A 23,561-nucleotide genomic window follows, 5' to 3' on the forward strand; every position below is an offset into this window, starting at 1 on the left:
GCCTGGAGCTTTGCATATAGCAGGTGATCCGTATTTTGGACTTACGCTAATAAATGGATGAATAAGAGGACAGGTGGCTAGGAATTTAATCTGTATTGCTAGGGGAAAAACAGGTTTGGTTTTGAGAGGGGCAGGCTATGTATATAGTACACTGCTCATTGGCCTTTGTATCTCTCAGCCACACTGCCTACCCTATACTGCTAGCTTAATGCTGAAGCAAAAATATCCATCTGTCTGTGTATCTATCTACGTGTTAGTCTGCTGTAGATAATCTATCCAGCTATCATCTACTATCTATCACTTGTTTGTCCTCATTAATTTTATCTATCGTTAATTTAAATAAATTTGTATCTATAATTTATCCACATATCCTCTATCATTGTCACGTACATCAATCACGAACGTATGTACCCGTATATCTCTGTGTCTACTGCACACCCAACGCTTATCTGTTGCCATCGCGATGCGCCTAAATGAACCCAGTCTTCTCTACAGGCACCATGATCACACATCTATGAGAATCACCATCACACATCAAACCTCAACCACCCTCGGAAAGCCCAGGGTCTCACTTTCTCCCCCCCCCCTGCATCCTTGAGACAGAGGGGCGAGTCCTCGTTCATTCTTCAGTCAGAGATTCGGCTGCCTGTCCATCTTGGCGCTTAATCAACAGACACCGGGTTTCTGATACCTAAAGTGTTGTCACGTAGAGGAAGGACATTCTTCTGTTCTGTTTGCAGATGGCAACTACGGGGACTTCCAAGTCTCCAGCAGGCCCCAGGGTAAAATGGGGGTGTTGTCACTTTAATTTTCAAATGAGGTCATCAGAGCACAGAAAAGAGATGTCCTGATGGTGTCGCCTGAAGCTGAGGTGGCCAGCAAGGTACTATGCCTAAGCCACTGTCCGTGCACTTGGAAGAAATTCTTGCAACTTTCTCTTGAGCCTCCCTCCCTGGGAGCAGGGGAGAAATGCTTTGCCTGCGAGTTGCTCCGAGCTTCTCAGAAAAGAGAACTTCAAAAAGTTACGACAGTGCTTTGATTTTTTTCAAGTCCACACGGTTCCAGGTCCCAACACATGGGGCTCTCTCACCTGTTGAAACCATTTCTGTTTCCTGTCCCTGAGCCCCACTCAGCCCCAAGCCCTTGGAGACTGCTGTGGGTTTCCAGGCTCTGACAAAAAGAACTAACAATGGGGGGAAGTGCTACTGATCTGATTTTCTTTCCTAGCTATCGCTAAAATAATAACTCCCTGGAAGCTGCTATCCAGGCAGGGCTGGGGAGGCTGGCTCTTCTGCAAATACTTGGATCTGGCCTCTGCCCCTGGCCCAGCCGAGAGGACCTGGGACGTTCAGAGGAAAACCTGTATTGAGATTCACTTCTCTGTGAGCTCAAGGATTGGGCTGGGGCTTCCTCCCAGGGGCTCAGAGGCCTAGCACTGTGGGCAGAAGTCTCAGCTCCAAACTGGGGGGTGAAGAGCATGGTTTCTTGGGTTCTAGGAAGCTCTTACCTTTTATTCTCCTGCCTGGCCAGCCTCCCAAAGCCCTGGATGATATGCAAATAGCCTGGGGAACTTGGTGACAATGCAGACCTCTGGCTCTGTCCCTGGTCATTCCCACAGCCAGTCGGGGCCCTCTGCTTGGTTCTCTTCATTTGTTTGTCTTTCTGAGTTTCTCGAGGCTGTGTCTTCTGCCTAGATGGTTTGGGTCTGCTCCCAGAGTCATCTAGATTGGTGTCTGTGTTTCTTCAGCCCAGGGTCGCAGGTGCTTTGAATTCTACTCCTCCATACCAGGTGGATGTGCAGCTGTGCTGGTCTGTGGCCCTAGGAGGTGACAGGAGTGATAAGTGGGAGGAAATCGGGAAAGGGAGAGAGGGAGATGCAAATGAGGATGGAAAGCAGCTGAGAGAGTTGGCCCAGCGAGGACTTCCGCGTGTAGTAGAGGGGATGGCTCATGTGAGGTAGACTGGATGACCTATTGATCAGAACAGATGAAAGGTGGACTGGGACCCCACCACCACCCTCAGGAAGGTATGCCAGCTGCCAGCCTTGTTGCTCCATATTTGGGTTAAGCTAAGTGTAGCATCGACGCAATGGGGGAAATGCCTACATCATCACAGCTGCAAGGTTGGGTTTGTCGGCTACCCTTCCAGTTCACAAAGCTGTTTGTTAACAGGTATCCAAGCAACTGGTCAACCTTCCCTGTTCTATAGGTCTTCCCCTGGTGTGATGGCTTGAGTTTCAGGTGCACTTCAGATTGAACAACTCTTCGCTGGGGCCCACAATGCCACGGGGGGCCTCTATTTATTTCTACCACATTCACATCAGTCAGGATACCCGAGGGTCACACACATACGCAGGATTTTTTACAGAATGGCTCCATCATGATATTTTTAGTTTCAGCTCCAAGGCTAGAGACCCTCCCACAGACCAAAGTACAGATACCAGCAGCAAAGTTCAACTTTGTGAACCAATGAGTTTTGTTGAGGTTACTTTACAGCTGCATCACCAAAGCCCACCTCAGACAGATGGGAGATAGTTCACAGAGCTGGGAACCTGGAGCACACTGCACATTGAAAAAGCTGCTCAGCAGGCGAGAGCGTGTCCATTCCAGGTACCCCAGTGGGTCTACACCTCTTCCCGGAAGATCTACTGGCTTCTGCTTCTTTCAGGCAACTGGCCAGATCTAAGAGCTTTTCCTTTGCAGCTTGTCTTCCCTCTGTCCGAGAGGGATTGTCAACTTTTATTACTGACTCCGTCGGGGAGGAGCCTCGTGTGAATCTATTCAGTTCCAGGGACTTCCTGAAGGTATTCTGAGTTAGTTGCTCACCTTCGTGCTTAAGGAGCTTCTTGCAGGACGGAGTGTTTTAATCCTGGGGAGGGTGGGGAACCGTAACATACAGGTGATGAAAGCAAACGTAGCTTTTTTTCCCTACACTTCCGAGGCATCTGTGACAAGACATCATTCAGCCACAGGAGACTAAAGCAAACTGGGAGCACTACACCAAAGGTGGTCGGGAACAGCTGGGCACAGTGTCTCCAGCCTCAGGCGAGAGACAACGAGTGCCTGTTGTGATTTTTTTAAAAATGTATTTGTTATGTATACAGTGTTCTGTCTGCAGAAAAGGGCATTATTACAGATGGTTGTGAGCCACCATGTGGTTGCTGGGAATTGAACTCAGGACCTCTGGAAGAGCAGTCAGCGCTCTTAACCTCTGAGCCATGTCTCCAGCCCTTGCCTGTTGTGATTTTTAAAACACTGCAAGGAGAAGTCACATAGGAGGCTTTATTGGAAGGGGAGAAAGCAAAGGGGGCAGAGACTGGTCCCTGGGGACAAGAGAGGGGGAGGGGGAGAGAGAGAGAGCAGAAGAGAGGGAGGGGGAGGGATATGGGAGGTGGGCGGGGCCCCTTTTAAAAGGGGAAGTGGTGAGTGTGCACAGGCGGTGCTCTCAGTGGCTGCAGCTGAGGATGTATCCTGTCAGAACTCCAAGGACAGGCCAGCACAGATGCCAGAGTACTAACAGTGCCCTCTGTCCCTTCCAGAACAGGCCGGTTCACGCCTGGAAGGGGAAAAGGTCAGCTTCTTGGCGGTGCAAACGTAATCCCATTATATTAAGTTCTTTAACATAACTCTAAGTCACCCCGTTCTGCTTCCTGTGTCAGAGAGGGTATACTGAGGTGGCTTTGGCAAGTGGCCTCATTGCAGCAGCTGGAGGGTTTTACCTTTCCTTTCTTTTAATGGGCAGTGACGCTCTTCCCCCTAGTCACGTCCTGTCAATGCTGTCTTCCCCGAAGAACTTTCCATCTGGGAGGAATAGCTTCACTTTGTTCCTTGGGGTGTCTGCTTGCTGCCAGAGGGCCAGAGAAGCCGCTGGTCGTCATCCAGACTGAAGTTAGCAGTGCTACAGGAGGGTGGCGGATGTGGGGTGGCGCATGTCAGTGAGGGCAGAGTGTGGATTTGGTAGGTGCAGGGCCGTCCTCGTCACATGCCTCACTGTGACAGGCTAGCTGAGGGGTTAGGTCCTGTTTGAGTTGCAGCCTCTGCTGCTTACCAGCCTCAGACATGGTCATGAGACAGGATCTCTTAGTGCCTCATTGTCCTCAACTGCATAACTGGGGTCACAGTTGCAGGGCTTGAAACACAGTATCGGAGGAAGAAACCTTAAAAAGACAAAACAAAACAAAAAGCCTTCCTAGTCCGTGCTGAGCACCTGGCATGAGAATCACCCATGTGCTCCTGTGATAAGGTTACTGTGGGATCAAGGCCCCAGAGAAGGATGTACTAACTAAGGGAAAGCAGGCCCCAGAGAAGGATGTACTAACTAAGGGAAAGCAGGCCCCAGAGAAGGATGTACTAACTAAGGGAAAGCAGACCCCAGAGAAGGATGTACTAACTAAGGGAAAGCAGACAAGCCCGGTTATGGACTCACTGTGCATCCCTCAACAGAAGTGACTAAGAAGTGGCTGTTTGTTAGCAGCCCAGGCCAAAGAGCAGTTTATCTTGGTGTTGACCCAAACAGGCCACAAACCAAGACAAACACTCTTTGATGTGCTCTGCCTCTGGCCGGGGACTTATTCTGATCATCCTGTGCCAGGCAGGGAGAAACCTCAGTTAAGTGTCCAGTGGAAAAGTGTATTGAATGCAGCAGAGGGAGTAGCAGCCGTGGCCTGGGCATCTGACACTGCCCAGGTGTCTGTGGTGATCCCCCCCTTTCCCCACGGATGCCTGTGGCGAGGTGAGTATGTGGCTTTTCCAGTGGGAAATACTAAGCATCCACCTGGCATCTGCAGCGTGAACAGTTAAGATTCAAGTTTAGGCAATGTGTGACAAGATTCTCCCCAGCCACACCCGATTCACCTTCTAATGTAAGAGCAGGAGGTTCCTAAGGGACAAAAGCCTTACTCCTGACCTGTCTTCCAGTTTCAAGTGTCCAGATCTATGGCCTAATGTGATTCTGTGTCTCAAGGAGGATGCTACTTTTGGTCCAGAGATTAAGCCACCGAGTGATCATCTGGTGTTTGGGACCTGGGGACCCAGAAGCTTTCGGGAAGAACCTTCTTAGTGCTCAAGAATCTCTTCCCCTTTGGCCTTATGCTACAAAAGAGTTGTGACGGGGGATGTCCTTCTGTGTATATGTTTCTCTTATTGGTTGATGAATAAAACACTGTTTGGCCTATAGAGGCAGGAAGATAGGCGGGACTAGGAGATGAGGAGAATTCTGGGAAAGGTAGGCAGAGAGAGAGAAAGAGAGCCTGCCAGGGAGATGCCATGTGGAGACCAGGAAGATAGGACATGCCACGTGTTCTCTGGTAAGATAAGGCCATGTAGAAATACATAGATTAATAGAAATGGGTTAGTAATAAAGGCACAGCTAGCCAATAAGAAGCCCTAGCCATCGGCCAACAGTTTTATAATGAATATAGTGTCTGTGTGGAGTTTTTTTGGTTGAAGCAGCAGCAGGTCCTGGCTGAATAAATAAAAACTCCAGAAACAGAGTTGCTTTAGGAAACAGGTGCCATCCTACTACCTGCTGGGAATTTTGATGGGAAAGTGGTTGTTTCCCCACATGCATTGACCAAAGCAGGAAGAGCAAGACCCTGGGTGAACATTCAGCTACTCCTGAATCACCTTCGGGCCATTTCTACGTTCTGGACACTTTCCTGGGTATAGAGCAGGTGCAGCCGGCTTCCTTCCTAGGGGAGTATCCAGGAGTAGAGGAGAAAACAAAAAACAAAACAAACAAACAAAAAAACCAGTGCATGTGGTATTGTGAAACCTAAGGGGAGGGCATTCAGCTGGGCTTGTTGACAATAAATAGATAAGACATTAATGTCTTGCATTTGCCTCATTCAGGGAAAAAAAAGACCAACTATAGAAAAGCAAAAAAACAAAACAAAACAAAAAAGCAAGTCAGATGACCCTGGCCCCAGCTACTCCAGAGCTGAGGCAGGAGGATGGCTTGAACTCAAGAGTTTGACACCATCTTGGGGAACCAAAAGAAACAAAACAAAACACCAAGAAGTTGATCTGTGTCTTCAGCTGGGACAGGACCTCTGCTGTTGGCTTAGGTGGAGTTAGTGCAGCAGGCTTGTGCTTTACAAAGCAAAGTCTCTGCAAGGTCGTCTAGTTACCAGTGTTCCAAAGAACTTTATGTGGAAGACTGTTTTTGTATCCGGACAGCGAGGACCAGGATGGAGCATCCTTCAGAATCCAGGTCTGCTGTGTGGACACGTGGACCCTTGAAAGTATCCCGCCTCAGCTCTGAGCAGGACATCCGTGGTTCAGCAAATTTTACGCCTTGCCTCTTTTGATCCTGCATGACTAAGCATGGGTCGTGCCCGGCTGCCTCTTTGTGGTGAATACACTGGACCCACAAACAAGGCAGGGGAGCATCAGAGTTGGCCTGAGTGTTGACAGTGTCTCTTCACGGAAACTGCAGAGCTGATGAGGACTGTGACCAAAGCCGAGGGGTCTGAAGCTCCGGGAAGATTGTTCCCTGGACCAGGGAATCCGGCCCTTCCATTGGGTCCTCAGTGTTCCACCAGGCTGAAGGAAGGAGGCCCTCAGAGAGATGCCTACAGGGAAGGTCTATTGACAAGCCACCTCTTGGAAGTCTGTGATGGTTTCCTGGGATGATGCAGAGCTGTTTGACTCAGGCATTAAGGAATCTTCCTGCTGCAGATCTGGGTTAGGAAGAAAGGCTTCAGAAAACTCCTCAGGTCCAGGTGGGAGACAGGGTGATGTCCTGCAGAGACAGGAAGCTGACAGTAAAAGTGTCCCAGGGCCCACAAAGATGCCTTGCTAGTTATAGTAAGTGGAAAGGGTTTTCTTAACCATAGGCATCCTTGATTCCAGAGAGACCATACTGTTTTTCTAGATGGTAGATGTATCTTGATTGACATCTTGGAGAAAATAAAATGCCAGTCTGCCCTGAAAGTCCCCAGGTATGCACATGCAGGGGTCCCTGACTGCCCTCACCATCCCTGTAGCAGCATCTTCAGTTAACCAGTACTGTGTAGACCCCAAGCCAGGTAAAGGGCCAGGATACCACCACAGAGAGTGATCAGTGGGTGCGCAGCCTTGTCTGTCTCTGATATGCCCCAATGGCATTGGAAGCTTGTTCCAGTCAAAGGCAAAATTTTCCCTTCCAGAGTGTTATGGGTCCTCAGGCTTCAGTGCCTGTAGTTAGAGTAGCGTGTCCTTGTTTTCTTTGCTGCTGTGTTTGCAAATGTCAGCTCTTGTGAGAGCCTCCTGAGACATGTGATGCATGCAGGATCAGCCGGTTTGAGAGGCGGGCCCCCACGCTCCCACATTCATGGGAATATGTGCATGGCCAAGGGAGACTAAGCCGGGACACTTGGTTTTGCTGCTTTAATCCCCTGATCATGTGCCATTCTCTGAACCCTGGCTTCCTTTGCTCTCTCTATTTCAGCTTGTAGAAATGAAGTCTGGTCTGCAGCACGAAATCTGGTCACACTGGTGGCCTAAATGGCGGCCAGGTCTTTCTTCACATGCAGCAGTGGCACAGCCTTTGCCTAAGGTAAGTCTAAGAATAGAATATACTGCTCACAGCTTATCTCATCCAAGAAACTTGAAACTTTCCTTAGACTTCATCCTTGGAGCATGTCCACCTTTCCAAGGAGTCCCCAGGGACCAGTGGTATGTGAGTCCTACTACCAAGAAGGAGAAAACGGCCACTGCTCAGTGCTTAGAAGAAGTGTATCACTTGCTCATACAGGCTTACAATACACACAGAGGCACAGGCACAGAGCAGATACCTGCACACCCAGGATTGCATGAAAACGTATGCAAATGCCTCACACAGGCAAACTACACACACACACACACACACACAGACACATTCACAGAGAGACTGACAGACACACACACAGAAACATACACAGACACATACACACACAGACACCCACACAGAGACATACACACAGAGACACAGACAGACACACACAGAGACAGACAGATACACACAGACAGACACATAGGTAGACAAATACACAGACAGACACACAGAAACACACAGAGACACAGATACACAAAGACACACACACACAGAGACTGAGACACACCCACACAGAGACACACACAAACAACACACACACACACAGTCTACACACCCATATTCACATATGCAGGTGCATATCACACTCAAAGTGAAGGAGGCATTATTTTCCGTGCTCCTCCTCTGGGCCCCCTGTGGTGCTCACATGTTTGGATGCCCTGCTGAGGGAATAGGAGTGGAGGCTATAAACTATGAGGGGAGAGCGTACGGTATGGGCAGCAAGGTTGTGGCGATAGGTAGGACAGACGGGTTACTTGTATCAAGATCGGAGGCTACTAAGGGATATGGCTTTTTCCTTTTTATACGGAAGTCGGGTAAGAAGTACGGGCCTGGAGGGCGGGGACCTAGGGAGTGAGTCAGAGCTGCTGCTGCCACCTACTTTCTGGCTGGTGACTGGGGGGACAGGGTGCGGGGTGGGAAAGGAAGGGGAGTCGAGCGTCCCTCCCCCTCTGCCTACTGCGATAAAGGCAAGGCCAAAGATGAGGGTCCTCTGCCAAGGTGATGGCGGTGCCCGGACAGAGTGAGGTCACTGCCTTTGGGTGAGACTGGTTTCCTAACGGGAGAGAGGAAGGAAACAGCAGAGAGCTGACGCTGTGCCAGGACCAGGAAGGGAGGAGGGCTGTCCTGGCTGGCACTGGGCGGAGCGGGGAGGGGGGGTGCATGAGCTGACTGCACCTGCAAAGAAAGTCACACCCCAAGGGGAAGGTGGGGTAGACACTTTTTAGGTGGGAGTTGTGAGATGGGGCATGGCAGAGCTGACCCCCCCCCCGGGACTGTGACCCCAAAGGTACTTCCTCTGCAGTGCAAGACTGGGTGACCATTTCCCACTGAGAGTTCTTGTCTCTGAACTGCGGGCTGTTGGACACCATAGTTTCAACCACCTGAGTGTGTGTAGGAGGCAAGCCCTTTTAATTCCTTCAGCAGCCATCTCCGGTCAGAGGGGCTTCCAGCTATTTGAGCCTCGGGTATCGAGAGAGTTTGTGGGATTTGGAGCTTATCTTGTGCCTCTCAGTTCCGTGGCCTTTCTTTACTCAGAGAATGGACTGCCAAGAACAAGTGATGACAGGTAGAGCCTCGCCTGAGGACCTGCCAGGCTGCCAAGCCCTTGAGCACTGGCTGTCCTTGTTCCCCTGCTCCCTTTGCCTATCGCCGGGCCGTGGTGGAGTCAGTCTTACCTCCAAACATCCTTAAAATATTTTGTCATTTTCCCGCTTCTGCACAAGCTGGGGGACTGTTTTATTTATTTATTTATTTTTCTGATTTTCATGAGAAAGCCTGCTGGAACTTTTCTCAGAACGTCATAGCCTGTAGACCTGTCAGTAAAGGAAGCTGTTGCAATGCCGAGGCTTGCTTTCATAGACACGAGTCGTCTCCCCCCCACCCCATCTCGACCCCCTCCCAGTTTGCTCAGGGTCCTTCTGTGTAGTTCAACACAGCTTTACAATTCCTGGATCCGAGCCCCGACCTTTTTCAGGTTCCCCTCCCCTCCGTGTTTCACAGTTCTTGTCACTGTTAACAATGTATCTTTTCTTGTTTCTGTGTTTTTTTCTTTTACTTTTGAGATTATGATACAATTACATCATTTCTGCCCCCCCTTTTTTGTTTTTTTGTTTGTCACTGTTAAAAATGTATCTTTTCTTTGTTTCTGTGTTTTTTCTTTTACTTTTGAGATTATGATATAATTATATCATTTCTGCCTCCCCTTTTTTTTCTAGACAAGTTTTCTCTGTGTAGCTTTGGAGGCCATCCTGGGACTAGCTCTTGTAGGCTGGTCTCGAACTCACAGAGATCTGCCTGCCTCTGCCTCCTGAGTGCCGGGACTAAAGGCGTGCACCACCAACACCACCCAGCCTTCTGCCCTCCCTTTATACCCATCCCGAATACCCCTCCTTGCTCTTTTTCAAATTCATGTCCTCTTTTCCATTAATTGTCACATGAGTGTATATGTATATACATGTATCCTTCTCAATATAACATGCTCAGCCTGTCTGCATTATGTTACTAGGATGTGTGCCTTCAGGGCTGGTTACTGGGTAACCAATTGGTGTGCTCTCCCCTGGGAAAGACTACTTCTCCTACTCTCAGCATCCCTCAGGGGTCTAGTTCTGGGTGTACAGTTAAGACTTCCTGGGCTTCCCCCACCCACTTTGGTATATCGATTGTTGTCCTTGGTCAGCTCATGTTTAGGTAGTCCTGCTGGTGAGACTTTATGGGGGATAACTTCTGATGTTGTTAGGGGACACACACTCCCTGGCCCCCTGGCTCTCCCAACCTTCCCACTCCCTCTTCTGCAATATCCCCTGAGCCTGAGGTGTCCTGGGGATGTATCCACTGGGACTGGGCTCAACAACTCTGCATATCTCCATCGGGTTGTGGTTTTCTGCAGTGGTCTCTATCTGCTGCAAACAGAAATTTCTTTGATGAGGGAGGAGGACTACATGTATCTGTTGGTATAGAGACAAATGTTTAGAACGTAGTTAGGGATTTGCCCTGCCTTAGTAGATGGGTGGTTGTAGGTTCCCCCTTCAAAATCCATGAAGGGGTAGTGACGTTGGTTAGGTTTCCAGTACCAGACTTGATTTGCCTCTTGTTGAGCGGGTCTTAAGCCCAATTTAGAGGGCTGATGGCTGTCACAGTGTTTCCCCACATCCTGCAGCTCTCAGATTCATTTCCACCCCTCTTCCACAAACTTTCCAAAGACACATGATGGTGGTACCCTCAACAATCCTTTATTCTGGCTTCTTGTGCAGCCACGGGTCTTTGTCTTTATCTCTGTTCCCTGTAAGGAGAGGCCTCTATGGGTAAAGCTGAGAGTATCCTTTGTGGATGTAACCATAGATATTTTGATCTGTGTCAATTTAATTATGTGGCTTCCAACCCTATGCTACCATCTAAGTAGGGGGTTACTGTGTTGTAAAGTCTCTGAAAATGTTGTCACCTTGGTGCCATGTGAGTAGTCATAACATTTGGGAGAAGAGTTGGTTCTGACTACTGAAGTGTAAAATGTGCTACCCTTGGCCTCAGCAGCTCCCCTGAAAGGAGCTTATGCGCTATGTCCTGGGGCACTTATGGGTACTTGAATAGAAAGTATAGACAGGCACAAGTGGACTTAGAGAGAGAGGCAGGCAAGCTGGGATTCTTACAGCACTCTGGAATGCCTACTGGAAACCCAGAGAAGGGTAGACGGGTTGTGGTCCACATATGGCTGCTTTGTAGGCATCACAAGAATGGTGTGATCCAAAGCCACTGGCGTGAGAATATTCCTCACTGAGAGGTAATTAAAAGAAGCTGAAAGGATTGGAGTTAGCGAGGACGTGGTGGTGGAATCTCTAACAAGTGTATGTATTTCCTGTATGCGCACACACACAAGCGTGTGTGAGTTTATTGAAACAGGGAAGAGCTTGAAAAGTGTACCACATAGATGATGTTGACAAGTTGAGATGGGAGCAGGGAGGTTAGAGGAAGGGACAGATAGAAGCCTGCCCACCCTAAAAAAAAATCAAAAGCCTGTTTAGAAAAGGATTATGGCTCACAGATGCTTAAGTTCAATGCCCTATCTGAGTAAACAGTCTGTGGGCACAGATAAATATGACCATGGCCACCAACACTTCAACTGTGGTTCCTGCAGGGCTAGAGAACCTGTGAATTTTCCTTATTTATTGGCAGGACTTGGGTTGAATCAAGGACACTAAGCATGTATCACTCCACCGCTAAGCCCTAGCCCCAGCCCGACTTCCCAATGTTAAAGCATGACCATCATTCTTACATGAAAATAATTCTTCATAATTACTTATTAGGAAAAAAACAGCACGAAAATAAGCACTTGCAGAGAGAGAGACAGAGAGACAGAGAGAGAGTTCATGAAGCGCTTGGCCCAGCGTGTCCTATGTCTTTGATGGGAATAACAGGCAGCTGATGAGGAGGCCTGGCTGGCAGGCTCGGCTCCTTTGGGCAGGACTCAGCAATGCCCAGAATGCTGGGGCAGATCAGTGTGCAGTTACCAGGACCGAGACCAAAACACTTCACAGCTCTATTTCCAGTCATTTAGGAACAAGTGTGATTCGATGAGCCCAGGGTTGTGTGGCTTTCACTAAGTGAAGTGGCCACTTCTTTCAGAATGTCACCTCTGCTCCATACTTTCTGGCTTAGAAAAAGGGACAGCGCTCTTCTAAAAGAAAAAAAGAAAAAACCTAAAAAACAAAATCACTCTTCTAGGAAAATGGCTTCTAGGCTCCACTTAGCCATGTGCTGGAGCTCTAAACCCCAGCCTTTCTAGAGATTAGCTATTTCAGCTCTCATAGGTGAAGCCACAGCTGCACGATTGAGGGGGGTCTCTAGGTGTTCCAGTTCTTTTTTTCTTTTCTTTTCTTTTCTTTTCTTTTCTTTCTTTTTCGAGACAGGGTTTCTCTGTATTGCTTTGGACTCTGTCCTGGAACTCGCTCGGTAGACCAGGCTGGTCTCGAACTCACAGAGATCCACCTGCCTCTGCCTCCCGAGTGCTGGGATTAAAGGCATGCGCCACCAATGCCCGGCCCCAGTTCTTTTTTTTCTTAAATTTTCTTTAGATGATTACCTTTTTGGTGTTGAAGGCAACCAGTGAGAACTTTAAAACGTAAGGATCCTTTTGTTAACAACAACAACAAAAAAGATGGTAGTTTATTTATTTCGTCATCAATGGGCTTCATGGAATAAGGAAGAAATTAGTCATTTTGGGTTGCTTAAAACCAGAGAGGTTGTCAATGCTGCTGCGATGAGTATTGTGCAGGGTTAGTTACCTTCCAGTCAGTTTTCCAAGTAAACGCATTTGTGAGTGACCTGCCAAGCTCTGCGCAAGAGGGCATTTGGTGTCCTCAACATAGCTGCTGGCTGAAGAGTTGAAATACGTCTAGACTCCACTGACACCCAAGCAAACAGTCCTGAGATATTAAACACAGATCAAATTTGGTGTCCTGCTAGTTGAAGAGTTGAAATACATCTAGACTCCACTGAACCCCCGCAAGCAAACAGTCCCCGAGACATCAACTCTACTTCCGAAGGTGCCTAAGGACTAGCTCTGGAATCACACAACTGTTCTGGGAGAGAGCCCATGTCTCCTTCATGGGACACTGTGTTTAGTGTAACTAACAGACTTTGACTTGTGCTTATCTTAGTCTTTATACTGTAGCCTTCAGGGAAAGTGGGTGCTATGGAATTCAGAAGGTCTACCCTCCCAGCCCTGTTCAGTTCTCAAATGTCAGGGAAAAAAAAAACCAACCAACCAACTAACCAACCAATGACAACAAGAAACAGCCTATTTAGGAAATACTTTGCCTTTCTCTGTTTAACTACACGGGGAGGCCGCTCAGCAGAGCGGGTTAGTGGGGAGGGCTGAACTACTAATGTGACCCTGATGTCCACGGGGAGACGGGTGGACTTTTGAAGGGATCTGAGCTGGGTGATCTGATGTGTTATAGATACTTAGCTCTCTTTTTCAAGGTGGCATTAACCTGACCAGGCTGACCAGAAGATTCTGGAAGATTCTGTAACCACAGCCTGAGACAATAGATATCTAGTCTCTCAGTCAGTAAACTCCAGAGTGAAGGCCCAGTTACTATACATACATGGGTTGTTTATCCATTCCAAGAACTGAGATAGGTCCTGTGACTCATAGTCATGGGAGCTATCTTGATCCAAGGTGGCTTGGAGCAAAAGGAAGTCAGCTTGATGGCAGTGTGTCACCAGTACCCAAAAAACATTCAAGGGGTAGAGAGAGAACACCAGTACCGAAATCCCCAAGAAAATAAGGTTTAGGGAAAGCTTTGGGATAAATGGAATTAGCAAAAGCTATTAAGAGTCTTTCTGGAGAAAGTTCTGAACACATAGGAGCTTGAGACCATTGCCTGGTTGGGAACTGCATGACAGTTGTGAGCATGTGGGTGTGTATGCGCATGCCCCGGTGCTTCTAGATCTGTGTTCTGTGAGAAAGCATCTCTTGTAGGTGATGGCGCATAGTAAAGCTACTGCAAGGGTAGAAAAATTTCCACCTGCTACTCCTGGTCAGGGCTTATCCTTTCATAACTGCTTAATACATGCTATACACATGTGCAACAACATGTGTGCTCAATGATCTTCACCATTAGTGACACTCTGTCCAGATGACATACTTCTAAAAACCCTGGTTACATCAGTCAGACTTGGATAGGATCACTTCTTCAATTTGTGGCTGATAACCCTATCCATGGTGTTTGTTCACAACTTCCCAGGAAAAACCAAACAACAGAGGCCCACAGACAGTGGTCTGGGTCATGACGAATTAGTGATTCCTCTCAGGGGTAGGGTTAACCATGGTGGGGGCTCAGCCTCATTTTTTTTTTTTTGTTCTCCCTCAGGAACTCACTTGGGCTTCTGGTTTCTGACTTGCTATGAAGGGCCTTGCCAGGTCAGACCATTCTATACTGGACTTGCCGTTCTCCAGAACTGTGAGTCAAACTAAATGTTTAATCTGTGTAAGTTGTACAATCTTGATGTCCGGTAATAACAACAGAAGATGGGCTAAGACAAGCCTATCGCTGCAGGGCGTGGGAGGGAGAGCAAAGGCAGTCTTCAGTCAGTGAGCTAAGCCCACTAGTCTGATGTAAGAAGAGATTGAACATGGGACTTTAAATCTGCAAGTTTGGCTTTGGTAACCAAACACTGAACCAATAATAAGCCACCTTCTTTGTCTCAACAGTTGGAATTCCCCCAATTACCCAGTGAGGGCAATGCCAAGAAAATGACTGACTTTTGAAGTTTTATGTAAGATTCAGAAAATAAACTGTTTTGATACAAAGTCCAGCTAGAACATCACAATACATGGGTAAGTCTGAAACCTTGTCCCTCCTCGGAGAACCTAGCATGGATTCAATGGAACATTGATTTGTTTTATCGGCTCCTCTGTCTACAGCTTTCCTGTCAGGTTGGTAACTGGTTTAAAAACTTCGGCCAGGCACACAAGACCCTGTGTTTGGATGAACCTATGGCATCCCATTTCACAGAATCACGTAAGTTCCTACCTGGATCATAAAAGCAGATTTGGCTTGCCCGTGGGAATTACACTACACTTAAAGTGGGAGTTATGTGCTGTTGTCTGAAGGGCTTCGAACTGTACTTGCCTGCCAGACAGATAGTCAGAGACAAGTCTTCCCCGGCTCCACACTCCGGCTGGATGATAACCTCACGCCTGTGTTCTGCAGTCAAGGAGGAAGAGGAGCTACTCTTTGCTGTTGTTGTTTGTTTGTTTTGTAATGTTTTTATTTAAATTGGAAACATGAATGCTTCACATGTCAATCCTAGCTCCCTCTCCCACCCCTCCTCCCTTGTCCCTCCCCCAGCCCTCCAACCCCCCACCCAATCCCCACATCATTCCCCAGGGAGGGTGAGGCCCTCCTTGGGGAAATCTCTAAAGTCTGTCATTTCATCCAGGGCAGGACCTAGGCCCTTCCCCATGTGTCCAGGCTGAGAGAGCATCCCTCTATTTGGAATGAGCTCCCAAAGATCATTCTATGGTTACTATGGTAAACACCGATCTACTACCCAAGGCCCCAGTGATTTCTGTGACCTCCTCACTGAGACTACATTCATGGAGTCTGCTTCCATCAGTCACTGGATGAAGGTTCTAGGATGGCATATTAAGGTAGTCATCAACCTTACCATCAAGGAGGGGCATTTAATGTAGTCTCTCCATTATTGCTTTGTTTGCCAGTTGGTGTTATCCTTGTAGATCTCTGGAGATCTCACTAGTGTCAGCTCTCTCCTCAAACCTATACTGACTCAATCTATTATGGTATCTCTCATCCTGCTCTCCTCTATTCTTACCTCGACTCAACCTTCCTGCTCCCCCATGACTTCTTCTCCCCTCCTCTTACCCCCCTCTCTTTTTCCTGGCTCCCTCCCCTGATTTTCCCAATCTGCTCAGGAGATCTTGCCTCATTCCACTTCTCTGGGGGTATCATGCATCTCTCTTGGGAATCTCTCTGTTTCCCAGACTCACTGGCACTGGGATTGTAGGCTGACACTCCCCTGATCCTTTTCTAAAATCCATATATGAGTGAGTACATACCATGTTTGTCTTTTTCTGACTGGGTTACCTCACTCAGGATGGTTTCTTCTAGTGCCATCCATTTGCCTGTGAATTTCAAGATTCCATTGTTTTTTTTTTCTGCTAAGTAATACTCCATTGTGTAAATGTACCACGTTTTCTCTATCCACTCTTCAGCTGTGGGGCATCTAGGTTGCTTCCAGGATCTAGCTATTACATATAATGCTGCTATGAACATAGTGGAACAGACATCCTTATTGTGTGAGTGGGAGGAGCTGTTCTTGACATAGGACACCGGAACCTCCTATGGACTCAGGGATTTGGCACATTGTGTTTAGGGGATGGGCGAGTGCAGAGCCTGTCTGGGCCCGCGTTCCCTCCTACATTCCTATAGCTACATTCACACATGTGGCCGTGCTTTCGTTATTTATGATTGTCCCAGGTAGGGGAAGAACTGGGTGAGAAAGCTTCAAATACGTGGCCTGTCCTTCCTCCCCACCAAGGCAGATAGATACTCAGGAACTTCTAATTTCATGGGTCGCTCGTTTTCTGGTGAAGATTTTCTATTGCAGTGTCAAATTTATAGTCTTGTTAAAGACTCCTTTTCCTGGGAACCGTCATTCATTATCAAAGAGGAAGGGGAGCAGTGCCTGCCCAGGCTTGGATAGCACCTGGAAGTGCAGGGACGGTCAGTCATTAACAGTGTAGAGGCAGCCATCTGTGGGTTCGGCCCTGTGTGGGTCCAATTCTGCTCAGCCAAGCAAGCAAAGCCAGAAGATGCGGGGGGGTGTTGAGCCCAGTGAGGGAGCAAGGTTTGCCCTTTCTCAGAGGATGGTCCACGGCAGCCTCATCTACAGCTCAAGGTGGGAGCGTGAAGCTCACCCTTTAGTCCCCGGTGGTTATGGAAGCAGCATTTTGGGTTGAGTAGCACCATCTACTGCTTTCCAGCTGTGCGCTCTTGGGTTAGGGTTATGATAAAAATAGAGGTTCCGTGGTCTCCTCCTGGAAGTCTGATCTGAGATTTATTAAGCTTACCGTGAAGGGCTCAGGGGACACCTGGAGAGAGACAAGCACGTGGGAGAGAGGCACGTGGCGGCGCATTCACCCAGCTTCCTCTTCATAGCATGGAGGAACTGACTGCATGGAGGAACATCTCTGAGGCTCAGGGTCCCCAAAGCCCTTCACAGGTCTCCAGGATGTGTGGATGCAAGGACACACCCACAGAGAAGGCTGAAGCCCCCCCCCAATGGCTCTGCCTCGAGCATCCCAAAATCACTGCAGGAGAACCTTGTCAGGCACAGTGGTTCAGTGCTCCCCGATTGCAGGTAAGAGAACTTGAGGCAGAGAGAGCACACAGGCCCAGTGAGCCAGCACAGTCCTAGGAGGTGGAGAAAGGGGGTCTTAGGGAAGAGGCATAAGCCCAGGGAAAGACCACAGCAGGCTTCAGGCTCCACGGTGGAGCCGCAGACAACCCGGGACCAGGGTGGTGATGCGACTTCCACGGCACAAGCTCACGGGAAGCCGCTCAGTCACCCTGGCCCTCACCCTGCAGGACAGTGGTGCCTCCTCGGGGATAGTAACAAGACATGGAGGCTGAAGAAAGGGGATGGGGCCCAGGAAGTTTATTTTGCAGCTAATTTTCACAAGCTTGTTTAATCTATCACTCAGGTCATTTGTCAAGCTTCTCTGCTGTGGCTCGTTCCCAGCAAACAGCAGCCTGGGAAGGAGGAAGGCAGCCCTTTCCAGAGGCCCAGCGGGGAGGAAGTGCTGTTGACACGAGCCTGAAGTGCATGGGCCCCCGGGTCAGCTCCCAGGACACGTGGGCGTTCACCCACAGCGCACAGCTCAGGAGGTCCGGAAATTAGTCGCATCACGGCATCCGTGGTGGTAGCTTCTTCTGCCCAGATGGCCAGGATGCCGAGCCTGGCTCCCTCAGAAAGAGGTGAGGCCAACTGTGGCAGCCCCATCGATTCTGGTTAGTTAACGCCACTCAAAGAAGTAGTTTAGCCAGCCAGTTTTGGACCTTGAGTCCTTGTGTTAGTTGAAAAGGTCAGTGCAGGCTTGAAGGGCTCTCTCATTTCCCTGGAAATGTAAGGATCTATTTCTCTGGGCTTGAAGAAAGGTTAGTACCTCTGTTGTCACTTAAGTTCCACATCATGTTTTATGCACAAACCAGGCCGGTGGCGGCCTGACTAGAAGCATCACATTTCTCTCTGCGAGAACACAGAATGCTTGCAAGACAGCTCGTGTTCAGAACCTCTTGTTCCAAGCCCAGTGCCTGTAGGCACCTGGCCCACGCCTGATTCTATAAGTCTTTTTTTTTTCTCTTAAATCTACTTACTGCTACCAAAAAACCTCCGTATTAGCTCTAACAGAAACAGTTCTCTTCCCTTTTATACACACACTGCAATGCTTTATGTGATTTGTTCATTAAAATGTCTGGGACCTGCATTATTATGTGATTCATAGTAGTTACTTACATAATTATAACAGGTGTAGATCAGCTGAGAAATGTCTCTAAGAATATACATAGCATACAGAGGCGTCATTACTGCCACCGTCCCTACCATCGTCCCCAACCCTGTCATCACCGTCCCCACCACCATCATCACCCATCCCCATCCCCGTCCCCATCACGACTTCACCATGGCCAACTACATTCTTATCGCCATCATTACGTCAATACTACCAATGTCATCTCCATTATCACTGTTACCATAACTATTATCAAAGTTAGAGATTTTTGAGCATTAATGTCAGGGTCTGTATTAACCACATTTCACATACTATTTCATTTCATCTTTCTGAAGCTCTAAAAAGTAGCAAAAATCTTGTTTGCTTTTTCTGTTTCATGCTCTGTGTGTGTAAGAATGGAAGGTCATCTATGTGTGGGGGCACGTGCCTTTAATCCCAGCACCCAGGGAACGGAGACAAGTGAGCTCAATGCCAGCCTGGTTTACATAGCTAGGTATTGCAGACTACATAGTAAGACCCAGACTCAACAACAACAAAAAGAACCAGGTTCAGTGGTTAAGAGCACTGACTGCTTTTTTTTTTTTTAGAGGTCCGATGTTGTGTTCTCCGCACCCACTTGGTGACTCATAACCTTCTGCAGCTCCCACAAATCCTGTGTCAGGGTTTTCAGTGTCCTATTATGGCTCTGTGGGTTCTACATACACGTGCATGCACACTAACGCAAGCAAAATAAAAGTTAAAATCTGTTAAAAAAAAAAGGTAATGAACAGAATGTCAGCAATGAGGATGGATGGACTACAGCGAGGATATGAGCTCAGCAGTGTCTATGGATGGTCAGCAGTGAGGATGGGAGATCAAGCACTGAGAATGGACAGCCTCCAGCAAGAATGGATGGTCAACAGGGAGGACGGATGGTCAACAGGGTAGGGTCTATTGTGACTGATGCAAGTCAGCAATCAGGGCTGGAGGTATAATGTGAGGAGACGCTGGGTGGCATCTTAGATACCGTGAAGTCACGAGAGGGTCATCACGTCAAGGTCTTCTTACCCTAGTCACGTTGGGTTCCTAGCAGGTCTTAAATGTCAGGAGCTCCCATCCATCGAGGCATTTCCACGCAATGTGGTACGTGGGCGGAGGAAATTAAATCGTGTGACCCACATTCCAGATGGGGTCTTCTGTAGTTGGCTAGTCCTTTCTGGAGATATTCTCACAGGCACCCCGGAGGCACGTTATTACTCACTTAGTCTTCTCTCAATGCGATCAACATGACAGTCAAAAGTGATCATCACAAGGTGTGCGGCTTGAAGCACCAGTGACTAATTGAATCAGGCGTTTGTCTTTAATGGTACCCTAATAGTACTTCTTGCCACACCAGTAGGACCTAGCTGTCCAACTTGAAGCAGCGAGATAACCTCTGAGATCTGATGTCCTATACTCAGGCTCTGGTCTGTTACAGACTGTGCATGAATTGTCTCCTAAGGGATTATGCTCTGAAAGCGTGGTCTCCGGATGGTAGATCATGAAAACTAGCTTCATCAGTGGACTGATACATTGATGAGTTCATACGGAATGGAGGATGTGGGGTCTGGTTAGAGAAAGTAGGTCCCTGGAGGTGTGTATCTTTGAAGTGTGTCACTTCTCGTCCCTTTCTACTTCCTGCCTGCTGGGAGATGAAGTTTTGTTTTGCTTTGTTTTTTTCATGGCCATCCATCATGATAAATGAGGCAGAACAGCCACCGACTGGCCACAGACTGAGAGCGAACCCTCTGAAACCACAAGCCAAAATAAATCTTTGTTCCTCCGAGTTATTTTGATCTGGCATTTTGTCACAGTGACAAAATGGGTTACTAATGGGGCACAGAGTCGTGTCCAAGGTCAGAAATGGGATGGAGCCAGAGTCGGGGCTTTCAGGACACGCTGAGTACTAATCATTCTACCACCCTCCCCAGCCATGCCTCCTGGGGTAGTCATAACCCCAGGCTCCATAAAGCCAACTTTCTTTTCAGCAACATCTCCTACCTATTTGCCAGTCTCTGTGCTAACTCCCCTGGATTTTGTGGCCAACGCCTGCTGTGCTGGCTAGGACTGAGAATCTTTGGGTATTCAATTAGGACAGCCGTCAGCCCCTTCCTCATCGCTGATCTTTCTGATTAGACCATGCACACAGCTGCCCCCTCCTTCAACTGGGACCTGCCCTGGCATCCTCGCCCAGATCACTTCTCAGCCCTCTGTTACCTCCAGGAACCATGCGTGTGCTACGTATTTTGGGTTCACACTGATCTTTCTCCTCGCCCAGATACAGGGTCAGTTAGTTACTCCTGAGAACCCTATGGCACCGAGAAGACAATGTCCCTGGACATCAATGCCAGGGCTGTGCCCGTGAGTATGTTGTGACAAAAGAACTTGGGAGGCCACCCTTCTGGCAACGAGTAACAGAGAACGCTTCGCCTTGAGCTCGGTTCGTATTGTTTGTGTTTCCCCTGCAACCCTGCTGCCCTTTGTTAAAAATTATTTCAATAAGAAATCTTTCCACCACTCCCTCCTTTTGGAGACACCAGCTTCTGGGCAGCAGGCTGCCACTCCTGATTTCTCCTGAGGACATGTGTGCAGACGGAGAATGTCCTCTGGCCTATTTGTGGGGCGATCTGATGTAGGGGTCCTCCCTATATCATCCTTGTTTTCTTTTTTCTTTCCCCCTCAGACCTTCATAGGGCAGATATCTCATAACACACCAAGGAAGAAGGGCCTCGGGACCCTCTTGAGGTGCCTCCTTTGCTTCCTTCACTTCAAGGCTTGACCTCAGGCCTGGGCCACTTCACGTCAGCTCTCTCCATTGTATGTGACAAAGCCCTTCCATCTTCTGAAGGCTCCCTGAGGAATTGCTCTCTGCCTGTGCAGCTGTGTGTGGGCTGGCTCAATTCCAAGCTCAGAGGAGGACATCTGACGGTGGCAAGGCCAAGCAGACACCTACCTGTTGGTACCAGCTCTTACACAATTGATTTGTTATAGTTTGGATCTCATGAGTTCCCCAGAAGCCATACGTTGAAGGCTTGGTCCCTCTCTGGTAGTGTTGGAACTTCTAAGAAGGGGGACCTAGTAGACGCAAGGTCATGGGACACATGCTCTTCAGGGGGACATTGTGGTCCCAGCCTTTTCTTGTCCTCCTCTGCTTTCTAGCTGCCGTGAGTTAAGCAGCCACGCCCTTCTTTTATGCACTCCCTGGCAGAACTGTTCTTCCCACAGACCCCCAAAACAACAGAGCCAACTAAACATGGACCCAGACTTCAAAATCATGAGCCAGAATATCCTTGCCCTCTCCCGTATTTACTTCTCTTAAGCAATTTTTTAGAGTGCTATTAAAAAAATGGTCGGTACAGGGTGGAAGAAACGTTACAGCGTGGAGAAGGGATGCCCGTGTCTTCCTAGACCTCTTTTCCCCTCGACTTTTGGAGGGTTTCCTGTGTTGTAACTATTCATCAATTATTTTTAAACAACCTTCGTGTGAGGTGTCAAAAAGATCCTCAGGAACCAAAAGTAAGACACACTGTCTTAATTTAGGGCTTTACTGCTGTGAAGAGACACCATGGCCATGGCAACTCTTATAAAGGAAAACATCTGACTGTGGCTAGCTCACAGTGTCAGAGGCTCAGTCCATTATCGGGAGCATGGCAGCTCGTAGGATCACAAGGTGCTGGAGAGGAGCTGAGAGTTCTACATCTGGACCTTGAGGCAGCAGGAAGAGGGAGTGACACTGGGCCTGGCTGGAGCTTCTGAAACCTCAAAGCCTGCCCCCCCTGCCCCCAGTGACACACTTCCTGCAACAATACCATACCTGCTTCCAACAAGACCATATCTCCAATGATTGCCACTCCCTATGAGCCTGTGGGGGCCATTTTCATTCAAACACACACACACACACACACACACACACACAGAGAGAGAGAGAGAGAGAGAGAGAGAGAGAGAGAGAGAGAGAGAGAGAGAGAGAGAGATCAATCCACATCCCCAACATAAGCAATTTCTCTAAAATGTTCGGTAGTGTTTTCTTGGAAGAGCGAGTGAATATGTTCCTAAAATCATGTTCTATTCATTCTGAGTAGAATACTCTGGCTTTTGCTCTCCTTCAGGTTTATGAGCTCTCTTAGTGTGACGCAGACTTGTCTCTGAACTAAGGTTCATTTGTAGGACTGCGGAGACAGCGAGGCTGTGATAAGAGTTGAGGATCTACCATCATGCCCAAGGTCACCACAAATGTGTGTGTCACCAAATGCTGAAGTACATTTGCTCTGATGGGACCTGTGTTTGACTTCTTGAATGCTTCATGTCCAGTTCCATACAGAAATAAAGATCCTATGTCCTCCTTCCTGCCTCCCAAATGCCACCATTTATATTCTGTATTTGCATGTGACGGGGGGGGGGGGCAGAAAGAGGCAGATCAGCCAGGGACACAGACACACTCACACAGATCAGGAAAGGAGGTATGCACACACAGCCTAGAGCAGTCGAAGGCAGTGACAATCACCAATGTGGGAAAACATTTCCCCTAAGATCGTGGCTGGATGCGGGGTCATGTGCTCCCTTCTTAGCCGGAGGAAAATCCTGAAGGAACACGTAGGTTTAGGGTTGCTCTAGTCTGAATTGTATCCCTAAACTCCGGTGCTGGGATCCTCAACCCCGAGATGATGATACTTGGAGGCATAACTTTCAGAGCTGATGGGTTCGTGAGGTAGGCCCCAGGAAGAGACCAGTGCCTACGCCAAGGGACACCAAGTGAGCGTGTGTTGCCCCCACCACACGAGGACACAGAGAGAAGGTGCCATGTATAAGTCACAGAACCTGACCATAGGTGTCCTTGCCGGTTGCTGGAGTACTTTGCTATGCTGGTGATGCTGGCCTGTGACTGTAATCATCTGGGCCACCTCCAGCCTCCCTGGAAGAGGTACAAGAACCCAAGAGA

General features: G+C 48.5%; 1 long non-coding RNA gene across 1 annotated transcript; it reads left to right on the plus strand.

The window, feature by feature from the left end:
• The first annotated feature begins 7,315 nt into the window (after nucleotides 1–7,315).
• On the plus strand, nucleotides 7,316–22,403 carry LOC106022232. Its single transcript, XR_005869551.1, has 10 exons — nucleotides 7,316–7,536; nucleotides 14,442–14,531; nucleotides 14,783–14,908; nucleotides 14,996–15,092; nucleotides 15,211–15,332; nucleotides 15,514–15,724; nucleotides 17,253–17,454; nucleotides 17,798–18,071; nucleotides 19,192–21,062; nucleotides 21,306–22,403. It is a non-coding gene; the product is annotated as an uncharacterized LOC106022232 (long non-coding RNA).
• Nucleotides 22,404–23,561: the final 1,158 nt, after the last annotated feature.

This window comes from Mesocricetus auratus, unplaced genomic scaffold, assembly GCF_017639785.1.
Source record: "Mesocricetus auratus isolate SY011 unplaced genomic scaffold, BCM_Maur_2.0 Super-Scaffold_100018, whole genome shotgun sequence".
NCBI classification, from domain to species: domain Eukaryota; kingdom Metazoa; phylum Chordata; class Mammalia; order Rodentia; family Cricetidae; genus Mesocricetus; species Mesocricetus auratus.